The sequence below is a fragment of the Arachis hypogaea genome, chromosome 6 (assembly GCF_003086295.3).
Source record: "Arachis hypogaea cultivar Tifrunner chromosome 6, arahy.Tifrunner.gnm2.J5K5, whole genome shotgun sequence".
Taxonomy (NCBI): domain Eukaryota; kingdom Viridiplantae; phylum Streptophyta; class Magnoliopsida; order Fabales; family Fabaceae; genus Arachis; species Arachis hypogaea.
Window position 1 is genome coordinate 66,588,931 of NC_092041.1, and position 18,756 is coordinate 66,607,686.

Below are 18,756 nucleotides of genomic sequence, written 5' to 3' on the forward strand. Positions count from 1 at the left end.
TCCGCCTCAACCAATGGCTTTATCGCTTCTGCAATTGTGAGAGAATCCAGCTTCGAATGGTCCTGTGAAATCATGGCTCGGGTACATGTGTGACTACCATTATACCTCCTTATAACCCAACAGTACTTCCTGCTGATCATGCTAACCCTGATAAGCCAATCACACCCTGATCCGTACTGCGTACACTTGGCATAAAATGTCAACGGCTCAGACTCATACACCCGGTAGTCTACACTTCGTCGTATGGTATACTCTTTTATCGCCTTAATAACAGCTTCCCTCGAACCGAACTCCATACCAACGGCAAACTCACCATCTGCGACAATAGGAATCTCTGCATTTGACAACCAGCATAGGAAAAATCAAATAAAGAGACATATATTACAAATCTGACAACACCTTATTATGTCACTCTAATTAAAACAAAAACACCAGCAAGTCATGTAAAAATTAGACCATAAAGGCCGGTTCGACCGTCGCACGACATGAACCGGAACCTAACCGGTCCGGTTCACTGGATTTTAACCGTTAACTGCGAATGATATTTACAAACTCATGTAAATTTTACCTACCTGCAGTCATATATCCCGGAAACTCCGGAACATGCATGGCTTCCAAATCCAAAACTCGCATGAATGATGGCTCCTCAAACGGCTCATCGTTTGCGAGTGCATTTGCCACCTCTGTTACATCTGGCGCCGTAGCTCCTTCACCTTGATCTTCACCTCCATCTCCATCTGGACCAACAAACTGGTAGTTACTTTCGAACTCTTCTTCGCTGTCAGTATTATAATCTTCTCGTAGAATATTTCGGTCGGCCTCAGATTGTTCAAACTCAATATACAACTCGATGAAGGAGATCTGAGCCCGGTTTTCAATATACATTGAAAACATCTCTTGCATGCTCGCTTCGTCCGTCACATATCTGCTTTGAAACTGGACGAATCCACCAAATACCTGTATGGGATATCTGTATAGAATACATGATATCTTTCTTGCTCTCTCAGAATCAATGGCTTCAGAAATCACCCCTTTCAGCTCTTCAAATGAGATGATAAAGGGAATAACAACATCTAAGGGTTTTTCACATATAAATTTTACTCCTTCCGAAGTTTGTAGTAAAATCTGACCAAAATAATACACCTTTAATAATACTCGGTCACTCATCTCTCTCAAACATATAAAAAGAAAAGAACATAGATTTGGCAAGTAGAGTTCAATTTTGAATCACCAGATAATAATAAGGAAATAAGAAAGAAGAAACAGAAGAGTATGCGGCCGTTCAAGTTGGGGAAGAAGAAGACGCGAGTGACCTACTTCCTTACTGCGTGCTTTTATATGGACCATTTTAAGGAACTCGCACCCATCGACTAGGTTAACATGACACAGCTAAATATTTACAACTCAAATCGCACCATGCGATTTCCTATTCAATTTCCTGGAATAAACTTCATCCCCACTCAAAACGGAGGGTGCGAGTTCCTACCAACATCCACCCCCTACAACTCGCACCATGCGATTTGTTGCACCGTTGTAGCACACCCAACTTTAAACGGAGGGTGCGATTTCAGTTGCAGAAAATCTCATTTCTCCTTATCATACAAATCGCAATGTGCGATTTCATGTAGCATAAATTTTCATTTCTCCTTCTCATACAAATCTCACGGTGAGATTTCTCCACCCTCACAGTGTCAGAAAGCTATCCCACATATGCGTGTATTCCCCCATACTTCCATATCTGTGAAAAGCTCCCCTGTAGGTTCCATATCGATAAAAATTAGCCTATTCAACTCTCCTCTCCCTCGCAACGCAGAGGCTATGGTTTTCGGATAAAACACTAAAAATAGAACACAATAAATAAAGATAAATTAATGGACCCTTTTTAGTTCCGTACAACTCTTTTTTTTTCATTTTATTCGTGAATGCGCTTACAAAAATCAAGACTTTTTTTTGTTATTACTTTCCTCAAGTTTTATTAATGGATATTTTAAAATAAAAATATTAAGCGTACATAAAAAATGATTTTTTTAATTTGTTATTACATATTTATATATAAAAATAATTATTTAATTTATTTTTAATATATATTATATATTTAAAATTTATTTAATAATTAATTATTAATTTATACAGTATGTTTATATTAAAAAATAGTATATAATTTTTTTAAAAAAGTATAGATATATAATAATATAAATAATAGGGTTAAAAAAATTAATTAATTTTAAATTTAATTAGTGGAATAAATAATTAATATTTAATAATAATTAAATTTAAAGTCCGTTATTTATATTATTCAAAAAATTTATTAATTATCTAACATAACTTTTTTTTGTGGTTAAATGGGACAAACGCCCAAATAACTAAACTAAATCATGAAGCCAGAAAATGAAATGTTTTCGGCGACGAATTTAAAAAATTTTAGTTGTAAAAATAAAATTATATTAAAATAAATTTTGTTAGACATTAATATTTATATTTATACTTTTATTTATCTACATTTATACTATATATAACAGGGGTATGGAAATTTAAAAAAGTTTATCACAACTTTTTATTCTAAAATATCTTTTATTATATATAATTTATAAAAAATTTGTTATTTTTAAAACTTGAATTTAATTAAATTATAAATAATTTATCATCTCAACTAATTTCATTGTTATTATTTTTACACATATTTAATAAATAAAAATATAAATCAATGAACATATATATGCTACTTTGTAATTTAAAAGTAGAATTATATATAAAATGTATAAAAATTAAATTCTATGTTCGTAAATAATTATTCTGTTACTTATTGTAAATTCTAACTATTGATTATCTCCTATTCAATTAAAAATTTATTTACATTGTTACAATATTTAAAATATAAGAAATTTATTAACAATATACAGTTGTTATAAATAAAATTATTTAAAAATAAAAATAAAAACATTAATTAATAGATAAATAATATTATCGCTTTTTAATTTGAATATGGAAGTAAAGTTGGTGTTGGACTCGATTATGAGAAGGAGCGGTGCTTTACATTGGTGTGGTGTCAAGCACAAATAGAACTCGGACCATACGATATCCCAATCGCTAAACGGACGGTCCGAGTTGCTTCAATCAAAACGCACGGTCCATTTTGTGGAGGCCTGGACATGCGTCACACAGAGGCCACTCTCCAAACGGTGCCATGAATATTAACATAGACCATTCAATACCTACTCACACCATCCGAGTTATCACAACGTTTTTTTAAATCTTTTTAAAATTTTTAGTTATAATTGTTAGGAAATTAAATATTATTGTTGTTGTGAGAAATTGAATTTAGGAATTAAAACTGAATAATTAGTACTATTTTTTCAAAAGTATGTAAGTTAGTTTTGGGATTATTTAAATTTTTGTTAATTATAATTATCATTGTTAGGAAGTTAATTATTATTGTTATTAGAAAATGAATTTAAGAATATAATGAGAATGATTATTAGTATTTTTTAAAATTTAGAAATATGTGTTTAAATAATAGTAAATAAATAATTAATATTACAAATTATAATTTTAGATATTATAAAAAGTTTTTGTATTCCAAATAAATAAATAAACAACATCTCTAATGTTGTAGTATTGTTGAGAATTGATTAGGAATATATGTATTAGTTATTGTTATTAATAGTTAGTTTTGAAGAATTTTAAGGATTAAGAGTTAATTTTAGAAGTTAGACTTATTTGTTTTAGTTTGATTTAGTAAAATAATTTATGGTAGTTGTGTGGTTTTAAGTAATATGTATGTTGTTGAGTTAGTTGTGCAAATGTTGTTAATGAGTTGCTGTAGTTAAAAAATTATTATCTTTTAGTAGTAACTTAATAATTGTTAATGAGTTGACTAATAATTTGTTATGGTTTTGTAAAAATTAAGAATATTGACATGTGATCACCCAATTCCTCCGGATCGGTACAATGATAGGGTGGAGGACCATTTACAATTTATTGATTTTTATTATGCATCTTAGATAGAGTTGTCCAATGTCAGAAAGCACTGGTGAATGCTCTAATTGAAAGGTGGCACCCAGATACACAAACTTTCACCTTCCGATTGGTGAATGTGCTGTGACGCTTGAAGATGTCGCTATAATTCTTGGTCTTCCGACGGACGGTCTTCCAGTCACAGGGATGACAATGAGTAGTTTTGATGCGTTGGAGGCGGAGTGTTTGCACCAATTTGGAGTTACACCTCGTAAGTCGGACTGCAGAGGAAGCTACATAAAACTGACGTGGCTGCGAGATCTAAAAGAAAATTTACAGTTGACTGATGAAAACAATATATAGAGGTATGTGAAGTGCCACATTATGTTCCTGATCGGGACGATCTTATTTGGGGATAAATCTGGGACAGGTGTGCACTGGAAGTTTCTACCTTTGCTTTGTGATTTTGGCAACATTGGACAGTACAGTTGGGGATCGGCATGCCTAGCACACCTTTACAGGGCGTTATGTAGGGCATCTCGTTTTGATTGTAAGGAAATCGATGGTCCACTAACACTTCTGCTTGGTTGAGCTTGGATTCCACTGCCATATCTAGCGCCGCTTCCTAGGGAACCCCGCAGTTTTTTGCTTGCAAACAGGTAATATTATATTACATTTACCCGGTATCTTGATATTTAGAATCCAATTGTGCTAATGAAATATTCCATCACCTTGATCTTCATCACCATCTGGACCAACAACTTCGTAGTTACTTTCGAACTCTTCTTCACTGTCACTATTGTAATCTTCCCGTAGAATATTCCGGTCAGCCTCAGATTACTCAAACTCAACATACAACTCGATGAACGAGATTTGACTCCGGTTTTCAATATACATTGAAAACATCTCTTTCATGCTCGCTTCGTCCATTACATACTTGGTTTGAAATTGGACGAATCCACCAAACACTAGTATAGGATATCTGTATAGAATACAAGATATTTTTCTTACCCTCTAAGAATCAATCTTTTCACAAATCACAACTTTGACCTCTTCAAATGAGATTGTGAAAGGAATCACAACATCTAACGGATTTTCACAAACAAATGTTACTCGTTCAGATGTTTGTAACACAGTCTGACCAAAATAATACATTTTCAATAGAACTCTGTCACTCATTTCTCTCAATCACTTAAACAAGATCATAAGCTTGACTACTAGATTTTTAGGTTTCATGCCAAGCACGGAAGAAACAGAGAAACAAAAAACCAGAAGAAAGAAGCCATTGAAAAATGAGAAGAAGATGCGAGTTGTTTTGATCCAGCAGTCACACACTTTTATATATGCCACAATCAACTTGCCCTTCGATTAGGTTTAGTTGATTCAAAAAAAAAAAATATAAAATACTCAAATCGTACCATGCGATTTCATAACCCATTTCATAAAAAAATTACCAACCACAAATAACTCGGAGGGTCCGATTTCCACCTTCCGAAACTTCAAAATATCTCCGTCTCCAAATCGGACCATGCGATTTGTTGAGCTAAATTTCAAATTCAAAGAACTCGCACGGTCCGAGTTCCTCGACCTGACACTCTCAAAAAAGCTGCCCCACAGATTGGTCTGGTACCCATGACTCCATATCTGGAGAAGTCACGCACAAGCCTTCCATATCGAAAAAATTGAGCCTAATATAATTCCTTATCTCTTTTTATTTTTGATAATAGAAAAAAATATTAATAATTTCACTTATAATTAAAAATTAATCTTTAATTTGATAATTAATTAAATAATTAATTAATTTTAAAAAATATATTATTATTATTTATTAATTTTTTATTAAGTCAATTCATTTATTTATTTTTAGTTTAATACTAAATTAAATTTGCAAGATGAAATAAAATAGAAACAAATAAAGACAACATAATAATTTATAATTGATTATAGAAACAAAAATAATATATAAACGATACAATGATATATTTATTATATATAATTATATATATTTTTTAACTCTACGAGATTAAGTGCCCCCTCACTCCTTAATTTGGGTCTATTCCTAAGGTAGCGTTTATTTTTAGGTATTGAGACGGAGATTGAGAGACTGAAATTCAGTATTATGTTTTGTTGACTCAGAGACTGGTATTAAAATTTCAGTCTCTATCTCTAAAATTTAAGTATGTCAATATCTCCAAAAAATAAAGACACAAGAAACTGAATATTTTGGGAACAAAGAATAAAACTTTAATAATATTTTATACTTAAAATACTCTCATTTCAATTAATTAATTTTAACTTTATCATTTGTACAAATTAAATTAGAGTTTCATTTTTATTTTAGTCTTTGTCTTCCATTTTATACCAAACACAATAATACTAAAATTTATTTTAGCCTTTATCTCTCAATATTTATCTTTTTAACTGAATCTTTCCATCTCTATCTTTCTTTTAAACACTACCTAAATATTCTAAATATCATCCAACAAATTAAACTTATATAAGGAATTATAAAAAAAATAATTATTTAAATAAAGACTCTTTATAAAAATAATAATTAAAAATTATTTAACTTCTTAATATACTATATATTAATATCTAAGTTATGATCTTTATTCTTTAGGGAAAGACATCCTTATATTAATAGTAGTGGTAAATAAAACATAAACACACTTCAAAGGAATGAACCATGAGCAACTAGGAACTTTTTGAACTAGAGCAGCAGGCTTGTATATAGTTTGGTAAATCCAAAAGTTAAATTTATTTTTTTATTAATTAAAAAATTAATTTTAATTAATTAACTAAATTAATTTTATATAATAAAATTAGTTATTAATTGGTTAAAAAATTTAAAAATTAGTTTTTGATCGGTTATTTAAATAAAAATTAATTTTGAAAATATAATTGGTTTTTAGATAAAAAAATTAGTTTATAAAAAAATCAGTTTTTCGACAAAAAAAATTATTTTTTAAATTGAACTTTTAATCTAAAAAATTGAAATTAGAATATTTTTTAAATTTAATTTTAGTTTTGGTTAATCAATTAAAAACTAGTTTTTTAAATTTGGTTTTAGTTAACTAATTTAAAAATATTATTTTAGTAATTAATTAACCAAAATAAAATTATAATTTTTTAATCACATAACCATATTTTGGTTTTCTTAATGTACACCCTCGTAAAGCAGCGCCACTTATGTGAGTCCAGCTCCACCACAAACTAAGATAACAATAATTCGAAGCAAGACGATGATCATGATATAGGCCCACTTATTAGGGCCCATCTTAAAATTATTTAAACAAGAGTAGTGACCGACTGACTAACATGACTTTTTTTATGGTTTGTAGGCATAGACTTTTAAATATTTTTATACTCCATTCAAGAATCAAATTCTTGATATTCAGATAGGAAAAGATGAAGTTCTACCATTCATCAATTGCACCCTCTCAATTTTTCTTTTAATTCCAACTTTAGTATAATTAAAAAGGTTGAGTTTAATTTGCATTATTATTTTCTATTTTTATCTATAGTATTTTTTGTTTTTCAAAATTTTATGAAAAAAATAAAAAGCAAAAGATAAAAATAAAAAATAAGATTTTATTATTTTTATTTTTTTAGAGTTTATTTATTTTGTGTCCTAAAAACACATGTTAAGTTAACAAATTAAGAAAATTTTTACTAAAAATATAAAAAAAATTTAGTTTTTAATATATTTATTTTGTATTTATTAAATAAAAATATTTAAAATTTTCTACTAATAATAAGTGAATTAAATCTTAAAATAGTCTCTAAATTTGTAATCGAGTCACAAACACGTACCTAAACTTAAAATTACCCAAAATTTATTCATGAACTTAATAACGATCGTCTCTGATATATTTTCTAGTGATGAATTGATGACATGGTTGGACGAAAGTCACGCTAAAAGTCATGTAAACTTGTAAACGTCGTCGTTTCTTTTTTAGCGTTCAAATACAACCGAAGGCTTTAGATCTGGTGCATAAACTTATAATACACATCCTCTCCTCCCCCAACGATGACGGCTCCACCATCACCAACTCCAAGTCCAACCTTAACTCCCCTCAATTTATCAACTCCTTCCGCTATGCCCAACGTATCCTTTACAACTGCCTCACCCTCTTTCCTCGCCCCTGACGCTGCTGCCATCGCTGACTCCATCAAGTGCCGCCTTGCCTCCCACGAAAGCTCATCTTCTTGCTCTCTCCTTTGCCAAGTTCTCCTCCAAGACCAATCTCGGCAGCGTCAACAACAAGTGGATCATCATCTACCTTATCAAGATCATCTTCGAAGATCGCAAATTAATGGTGTGAAATCTCAATATTACCCTTTTAACCTCTTATCCAATTTGTCCCTCTCTGATGATGCCAATTTCAACCAGGGTAAGAGTTTTTTTTCTATTAAGCCTTTAGAGGATAATAACAAAAAATGTTGGGTTAAAAGAAATCTATTGGTTTTAAAGTATCCTGAGAATATATGCAAGCTTGTGTTTAGAGATTTTATAGATTTCATTAGAAAAGTGTGTTTAGAGATTTTGTCAATTTGGTTAGGAAAGGGAATTAGGTTTTTAAAGAAGTATTGGTTAGTGATGTGTTGTACGTCAAGGGGTTGATGGAAAGTATGTTAAATTCGATGATGGTAGTGATAGAGGTGGATATGTGTTATGATATTCGATTAGGGTATCTAAAGCTACTAAGATTATGGTACATAAGCTTTGTGAATTGGTGGGGAGGAAGAAAAGACTTTTTGAGAGACAGAGGCACAATAACACTAATGCATTAAACCCCTCTCAATACTTAAAATAACATCGTTTCAGTTGTATTTTAGGATTTAAAAAAAAACAATGACATTTATAAATCTAGTGTGATCTCTGTCCAATCACATCATCAATTCTATCACTGAAAAATACCTAAAAAACGATCGTTGTTAAGTTCAAAAATAAATCTAAAGCTATGAAGCACGTACACTTTGCTGAGTTGCCGTGTCTGCGTGTCGAACACATTTCGGACACGATACTCACCGACACTCGTCCGACACGCGTGTCTACTATGTCCAAACCGTGTCTCAATAAAAAATAAAAAGTTCTTCTCTGGACACACTTGGACACACCTAAATACCATCACGTGTCAACGTGTTCGATCTTATTCTTAATATAAATTATTAAAATAAATTTAGATATAGTATATATTATTATTTATTAAAATAAAAAATATTTTAAATACTTGATATAATTAAAATAAGACATTAAAAATAATTTAAAAAAATAATTTATATTTTAATATTAATAAAATATTAAAATATCATTAGGATTTATCTAAAAAAAACTTTATATTTTTTATGTATGCGTGTTCCCGTATCATGTAAGATTTTAAAATTTACGTATCAACGTGTCTCATATCGTGTCGTGTCCCGTGTCCGTGTCAATATCCGTGCATCATAAATCTAAAGCAATTTCAAATTTAGAAACGAATTCGAAATTTGATTACAAATTCAAAAATCATTTTAAAATTTAACTCATGATAAGAACGAAACCCTTTTTCAAATTAAACTTTGTTATACTTAATAGCTTGGGGGAATCAATTATTACGAAGATTTCACGCAACTTTAGAAATGGGTTATCATATAGTTAAAGATCCCTACTCAAATAATATGGTTGGAGCGTTATTGTATTAACTGGAAAAATAATGACGTATATATAGCCGTTGACATGCATTCCAAACATGCATGCACACTTGGCTCCACGAGCGAAAATATTATCCACTCATAACACATTATCTATCCTCCTCTCTTAAAATTAACTAGATTTAGATTCGCGTTCCACGAAACGAAAATAATTAATTTTCGTATGTAAAAAATTATTTAATAAAAAAATCTTAAACATTAATATTAATTCTATATTCGTTAAGTTATTTAAAAAATTGCTATTAATTAAAATTACTTGTATATATTATTAACTAATTATTTACATTTATAATTAAAGATAATTACTTATATTATTGATTTTTGTAAATTATCTTCTAATTACAAGAATAAACTTCCCTTTAAAAGAAAATTATAATTAGTTAGATAAATATTATCAACTATGGTTATTCATATAAAAAATATTAATAATAATATCAACATATGAATAATCAATTTAATTGGGAAAAGAAATAGATTTATATTTGTAACAACAACAACAACAAAGCCTTGTCCCACTAAGTAGGGTCGGCTACATGAATCAAACGACGCCATTGTGCTCTGTCATGTATCATGTCTACAGAGAGACCGTTTACATGTAGATCTCGTTTGATCACCTCATGGATGGTCTTCTTAGGTCTTCCTTTGCCTTTCGCCTTTTGTCCATCTTCCATCTCATCCACCCTCCTGACTGGATGTTCTATCGGTCTTCTTCTCACATGTCCAAACCACCTGAGACGCGATTCAACCATCTTTTCCACAATGGGTGCTACTCCAATTCTCTCCCTTATATCTTCATTCCTTATTTTATCCAATCGCGTATGACCACTCATCCATCTCAACATCTTCATCTCTGCCACACTCAGCTTATGTTCGTGCTCCCCTTTAGCCGCCCGACACTCCGTACCATACAGCATAGCCGGTCTTATAGCGGTGCGATAGAATTTACCTTTAAGTTTTAAAGGCACTTTTTTGTCGCATATAAAACCAGATGCACTCCGCCATTTTGACCAACCTGCTTGGATCCTATGATTTACATCCTGTTCAATCTCTCCATTATCCTGTATGATGCACCCCAAATACTTAAAACTTTTAACTTTTCCTAGGATGTTTTCTCCAATCTTCACCTCTATATTGGGGTTTTCCCTTCTCAGACTGAACTTACATTCCATATATTCTGTCTTACTACGGCTTATGCGCAGACCATACACTTCTAAAGCTTCTCTCAATAACTCCAACTTTTTATTTAGGTCTTCCCTTGACTCTCCCATAAGGACGATATCATCGGCAAAAAGCATGCACCATGGCACAGGCTCTTGGATGTGCTTTGTGAGTACTTCCAAGACTAATGTGAAAAGGTATGGACTTAAGGATGATCCCTGGTGTAATCCTACACCAATAGGAAATTCCTCCGTCACACCACCTTGCGTCTTCACACTAGTTGTGGCCCCATCATACATGTCTTTAATTGCCCGAATATATGCGATCCTTATTTTTCTCTTTTCTAAAACCTTCCATAAGACCTCCCTTGGTACCCTATCATACGCTTTTTCCAAATCAATAAACACCATATGTAGATCCCTTTTATTACTACGATACCTCTCCATCATCCTTCTTAATAGGTATATCGCTTCAGTGGTAGATCTTCTTGGCATAAATCCAAATTGGTTCTCTGTTACTTGTGTCTCTTTTCTCAACCTCCGTTCTATCACCCTTTCCCATAACTTCATAGTATGACTCATAAGCTTAATCCCTCTATAGTTTCCGCAACTTTGTATATCCCCCTTATTCTTGTAGATAGGTACCAAGGTGCTCTTTCTCCACTCATCAGGCATCTTCTTTGACCTTAAAATCTCATTAAAAAGCTTAGTTAACCAGTTGATGCCTTTTTCTCCAAGACCCTTCCAAACCTCAATCGGGATATTATCAGGTCCTACTGCCCTGCCATTTTTCATCTGCTTTAGAGCCTCTTTTACCTTGAAGTCTCGAATCCTTCGATAGTAGTAAAAATTTTGATCTTCTTCCCTTGTGCATAATCGACCAAGGCTCGGAAGAGTCTTCTGTCCCTCATTAAATAATTCGTAGAAGTAGCTCTTCCACCTTTCATTAATCTTCTCCTCTTGAGCCAACATCTCTCCATCCTTATCCTTTATGCACTTAACCTGATCCAAATCTCTCGTTCTTCTTTTCCAGCTCTTTGCGATTCTATATATACCTTTTTCTCCTTCTTTCGTGTCCAAAGACTGGTAGAGACCCTCATATGCTCTTGTTTTTGCTTCACTTACAGCCACTTTTGTCTCTTTCTTAGCCGCCTTATATTTTTCTCAGTTATCTGCATTGCGGTATAAACACCACTCTTTAAAGCATTCCCTTTTTATCTTTATCTTTTCTTGTATACTCGCATTCCACCACTAGGACTCCTTGTCTCTTGGTCCTATTCCTTTAGATTCACCAAAACTTTCTTTTGCTGTTCTTCTAATAACTTCTGCCATCTCCATCCACATCTCTTCCGCGCTTCCATTCCCATCCCACTTTGCCTCTTCTCCTACCCGTCTTAGGAAGCTTCTTTGTTCCTCACCTTTCATCCGCCACCACCTCGTCCTTGGGTTCTTCGTATGATGTCTTTTCCTCAACTTTTGCTCAACGCGAAAATCCATGACGAGCACCCTATGTTGTGTTGTCAAACTCTCTCCTGAGATAATTTTACAGTTAATGCAAAATTTCCAGTCGACTCTCCTCAACAAGAAGAAGTCGATTTGAGAGCTTGTCATGCCACTCTTATAGGCTATAAGATGTTCGTCTCTCTTTTTAAAACATGTATTTGCGATGAGAAGATCAAAGGTAGAGGAAAAGTCCAAAATAATTTTACCCTCGGCATTGATCGCCCCGAAACCATGGCCTCCGTGAATACTCCCATATCCAGTCACTTCTCTCCTAAGATGGCCATTTAAATCCCCTCCTAAGAAAATCTTATCTCCCAAAGGTATGCCTTGAACCAAACTCTCTAGATCCTCCCAAAACCTTATCTTGTGTTGTTCGTCCGAACCCACTTGCGGTGCATAGGCGCTAATCACATGGAAAGCACCTCCCTCTACCACAAGTTTGATAGAGATGATCCGATCTCCCACCCTCTTGACATCCACTATTGTATGAAATAAATTAAAGAGTAAAATATATCAACTATTGTATGAAACAAGTAATTTGTGAATTTAAATATGAATGTGTAAATAATAATTATTTTCAAGAATTACAAAATAATACGCACTTTTTGAATAAAAAATTTGAATGTAAAAATTATACATTTTTTAAATGCTTCTATGTTAGTTTTCTCTTAACAAAGTTTTACTTTTCTATCTTACATTACTAGAAAATGGCTTAATAAAGACAGATTTACAGACAGATTTGGTCTATATTACAGACGAATTTTTGGTTACCGACGGAATTACCGACGGATTTTGTCCCTCTGTAAAAGCCTCGTCAGAAATTATTTACCCACGGATTTTTTTCCGTCGGAAAATTACCGATGGATTTTTACCTGTTACCGACAGATTTTCCCTCTGTAAATTATCCATCCATTTCCTTGAAGACGACGAACTTTTCGACGGATTTTCAGACAGATTTTTCGTCTGTAATTATAGACAGATTTTCCGATAGATTTTCCGTCGGTAATTACAGATGGATTTTTCGTCGATAATCACAGACAGATTTTCCGACAGATTTTCCGTCTGTAATTTTTTTTAGATTACAGACAAAAATCCGTCTGTAAATCTGCCGGTAAGATGAAATGGAATTTTTTTTAGATTTTTTCATTGTAAAATAAACCTGTTTTATATAAAATAATATAAATTTAATAATTACAATTTTTTATCTAATTAGCATTCAAATATTTATAATATTACAAAAAATAAACAAATTCATCATATTATAAAGCTAAAAGAAAAGTATTATAAACAAGCAAGTCAATATAATTCAAGACATAAACAAAGTGTATTATCAACTATAATCCTCAGTATATTGTTTAACCATACTAAATTTATCAACTATAGTCCTCAGTATCATCTTCATCCCCATCGTCATCATAGTCTTCATCCGAAGAGATTGAAGGTGGCGGCGGTGGCAGTGGCGGTGGAGCAGTAGTGGAACTACTTGACGCTCTAACCTTCTTGTAATAGCTAACATAAGCCTCATTCCATCTCTTCTGTTTCAGCTTTTCCTTCTTGGCCTTTCCAATTGCCCGTTCTAACTTTTCTAACTTCTTTTGAGTCTTTTCCAAAGGAGCCAAGCGTGCATCTAACAACTTACTAATACACTCATCTATCTGTTGAGTAACACGTTGAAAAAGCTCTTCATTGAGATTATGAATCTGTTCTCGCAAATCAGGAACATAATTTTGATTGTAGATGCTCTTCCAGATACAGAGTTGGCAGAAGTGGTTCTAGACTTAATAAATCTAGAAAAGGATGCTCCTTTTCCATAAACTCGATTCTTCTTTTGCCCACCACACACTTCCTCCCAAATCAAGTCTTTATCAATTGGTGGTAGCTCCATTCCTTGTGCTTGAGCCTCGACATGTTGGGCCTAAACTTCTGCTAACTTTTTTATAAACTTCTCCTGTTGCACAATGATTACAAAATACCAACAAATTTTCATCCTTTCCCAATAATTCAAATAGAATAAGCTCTAAAATATTCATGATTCTCATTACAAAATACAAAATAATATTCTCACAAGAAGCAACAGGAACAATTGGCGAAAGGAATAATTAACTAAAGTAGAAGAATAAATGACATAAATCAAGACATCAAACAGAGAATATCCCAATTAGGTGGCATGCATTATTAACAGCATTTGTTTGCCACACAAAAAAAGGTTTTTAACAGCATTTGTTTGCCACACAAAAACTCAATTCATTAACATATCAAATACTCATTGATTAGAATCTCTATACATATATATAATAATCTATAATTAGGTGAGTGAATTCAGTATTCTTATATTCATGCATAGTTCCACATTCTTCAATTTCTAATATACTATTTTGTTCAAAATAAACAATTATTTGAAAAAAATGAATTAGTATAATTATTAATCAAAGTCAAGCCAAAATGGCATCAATGACACAAGATTTTGCTTCGCTGAACCAACAAAATAAAGGTCATGAATTACTCTAACATCTCACTGAAAATGCAGCAAAAGGAACAGTAAATCCATCTTTTTCAAATATGTAAATTAAAACACATGTTGCTTTGCTTAGATCTAGAAGAAATTAGTCTCATTTTGCTTGAAATGTTAAAAAATAAAGGTACTATAACTCTGGTTTTTGGATGTAATTCTGTTAAAAAATAAAGTTCAAAAACACTACTACTACTACTACTACTAATAAGTAACAGAGAAGAAACTAAATAGTAGTAGTGAAAAATCTATCTACTTAATATTTATACTATATCTCACATGAGTGTCTTGAGAGCGTTTGTCCACCCATTTAGACTTGTCACTTTTAAGTGTGTGGGTTTCCTTGAAGACTTCCTCATGAGTTGGTGTACGGTCCAAATGCTTCTTCTGTTTCACATAAACACAGAATAAAAAAAATTTATATAAATAAATGTCTATTAAATAAGATCTAAAGCCACTTAAATTATGTTACCATCCTCTCTATAGTTGAGCTCAGTGGAATAGAACCACCGCAATGGACAGAACCACCTAAGAGTGACGCTCAATTCTCCCTCGCTTTTTTCCTTATATTTTTCCATTTCTCATCCGCTTCCCAGTACTTTTCCAACACCTTTTTGTAAGCAGGAATTAGCCATTCATGGGTTGTATCCACACCCTCACGGATATCTGACATCATTTGGCTAAATCGCTTACTTGTCCTATATTTGAAAGCCCTCCAAAAAAACTCCTCATCATCATCATCAGTAAGAAAATGGCTCTGCACATAAAAATAATACTATAATATAAGATAAGACAAGAAAATAACCCAGTATTAAGCTCTTTTTGGATACTAGAGCTCTCTATCATAATTAAGACCCTGGATGTTAACCTACTACATGTTTGCTCTCGTTTTTCTCCAGTTCATGATTTATTGTTACCTCTTTATAGATCCTATATATTTCTATTTTAGCTATACAACTATATATCATGAATTATGGTATATTAACATGATTATTATGATTATTCAAAACTGATTGAAACAGGTAAACAAAACTTAGCAATTTATATATAGGACATTTATAAAGCTAAGTGAAACACATATTCTCATGATATTTTTCTTGCAGGACATTAATCAACACATTAGCAAAAAAAAGGGTAGAATTATAGTATAGATGACAAAGATATACATAAATCATATATGATCATTGATATATATGTTATTTTTACCTTCCACTCCTTAAACTAAAGCTTCTTTGTCAGAAGAGGGACATCCTCAAACTTTTTATATGGTTTATCATACCGTTTCTTGATGATCTCTGTAATCTTTTGCGAACCAGGAGGGAAAGGTAACCAACTGATAATTTTATAAAGAATTGACATGTTAGGAAACTAAAAAAAAAGCAATTATTTCTCTAATTCAAACAATCAAATTTTACCTTGTTTTTCTATCTGGAACCAATCTTTGTTTTGTGACAACATTAGGAACCGATGCAGTTTCTGATGGAGGAGATGTACTAGAGCTTCCAGGTGTTTCTGAATCAACTAATAGGCTGGAATTGCGAGACAGAGGAGGAATCGAAATTGGAAGAGGGGGTGGTGGAGGGCCCATACATCCTGGAGTAGGCTAAGTTGGTGGAGGAAGACCAGTGTAGCCTGGATTAGACACCATCAAATACGGTTGCTGGGTAAGTGGTCCTGACTGAAAATCTGGCACAACTGAAGTCCTAGAAGAGGTGGAGGTGTTGGTAATAGCGGTTGCGGCGGTGGTTCGAGAACCTCTATGACCCTTGACACCTTTACCCTTGACCTGAGGAGCCATGATCTACATATATATTAAAGACAAAATTAAAACAACACAAGCAAAAATAATATTAAAGATAAAACCAGCATGCATTCCATCAACTGCTGCACTAACAATTCCATCAACACAAGCTAAATTATGTTATATATAACATTGTTCAGTGCAAATCAGCAACAATTAAGTAAAGTAGCAACTACCATATAGCGTTGTGTAATGTAAACAATTTAAACCACCCATTATTCAAAAAATAAAAAATAAAAGAACAAAAAGACTACCTACTAACTTTGCATCACTGCAAATTCTACAATAATAAAACCTAATAATTTATTTTAATTACCCTTTTTACTATTAACTGATTCAGTAGTATAACAGATTATAAAATATGTAAAAATTACGAAAAATATTTTAATTCTTTTAACCATATTGCAGAAAATAAATGAGAGATGAAACATTAAAATTTTGAAAATGGAAAGTTCTATATATACTGCACCAAAACAAAATTAAATTAAATTAAATTAAATTAAACATGAAAGTTTGAAAAGCTATTTCCGTACTCAACCTGCAGCTTTTATGTTTCAACTACCTGCATTCTCTACTATATATTTAGATTTAGAGAGAAAGATAGAAAAGAATTTTACCCTATTAAAAATCGATATCATCATCAAAGTCTGCAACATCATCATATTCATTTTTATTAGCTCCAGAATTAGAGCCGATGGACAATTCGATAATGCGGTCCTCTCCAAATGGAGACTTAAGACTAATAGGAGGCTTGTGAATATTAAGCTTCCACCAAATTTATTTTAATGTAGCAAACTAGATATTAAGCTTGTGAATAATCTATCAGGATTTGCTTTTTACAAAAATACCTCTTTGATTGTAGCTTTCACAAGGACACCAAGAACGGCAGTCTCATTCAACCGTCTATCTTTAAGGATCTAAAAACACAGCACAAGTGAGTAGTCTAAGTTAAATTATAAATAGACATAATACCAAACTCAGGAGATCATATAATACAATCATTTTTAGTAGAATTCTGACATAACAGTTAATCATTTAATTAAATAATCTAGCAATAAATTAATTAAGTACTATAGCAGCAGTAAAGCAGAAGTAAAATATAATATCATTACAGAAAATTATAATTAAAAATATCTCAGATTATTATTGAAATTAAAACAAAATTAAAGCAATTACCTACGCACCACGTTTTATTAGTAAACCAAATGCACTTTTCAAACACTATTGTACTTTAGTTTGCACATCGGGTTCATGGGTTGGTAGTTCACGGGACCGAGCTATTTTCAAATTGGACTTGGCACACTCAATTTGTCTCTAACCTAAAATGAAAAGAAATAGAATTGAATAATTATTTTTATTTATTTTAAAAAATAATTTTTTTAATTCGTTTTAGAAAATTTTCTTTTAAATTATGCCAATAAATTCTATGTTTTGTTTTCCTTGACAGCGTGAGAATGAGACTGGTGACTTCATTAAGTCAATTCAATGTTTGATGAACGAAAACGAAGCTTCTGAAACAGATGCAGCGTGAGAATGAGACTGGTGAGTGCATAAAATCCATAGCACTATGCATGTACCAACGTGGAGATGGCCATAGCATTCAATATTCTCAAATCAAGAATCGCATATTATCATTACTTATTCAACCCATTCAGGATAATATATATGTATGAAGGACATGCTGCATAATGGAAAAAAATGGAAAAAATGGAAAAAAAATTCAACCAATTCAGCTAATTAAAGCAAGCATAATCAGCAATATGCTGCATTCATTTGAAAAAAATGGAAAAAAATTCCTTTAAATAAATTAAATTTTAAAAATAAATAAAATTTGAGGTGCATCCTACCTTGTATATTTTCAGAGAATGATAAAAATCAAATACTCCAGTACCTGGTGATCCAATCCAATGTCCCAACAAAGACTTTTTTGTTATCAACAGTTGCTACTGCACCAGAACCAGGTTCTTCAAGGAATGTTCCATCTGTAACCTGCAAATTTATAGTACACTAACATGTGTGTCCTCATGAAACTAACCTTTATGACAATATATTTAACATGAATTACAGATTTCAGCCATTCACAAATTACCACCAAAAGGTTCTATTTTACAAAAGTACATTAGTCAGTGAGTCTTACA

General features: G+C 32.0%; 1 long non-coding RNA gene across 1 annotated transcript; it reads right to left on the bottom strand.

The window, feature by feature from the left end:
• Positions 1-13,716: 13,716 nt before the first annotated feature.
• LOC112698187 (uncharacterized) lies at positions 13,717-15,513 on the bottom strand. Its single transcript, XR_003151419.3, has 3 exons — positions 15,290-15,513; positions 15,097-15,204; positions 13,717-14,256 (listed from the first exon to the last, which is right to left on the bottom strand). It is a non-coding gene; the product is annotated as an uncharacterized lncRNA (long non-coding RNA).
• Between the last annotated feature and the right edge of the window lie 3,243 nt (positions 15,514-18,756).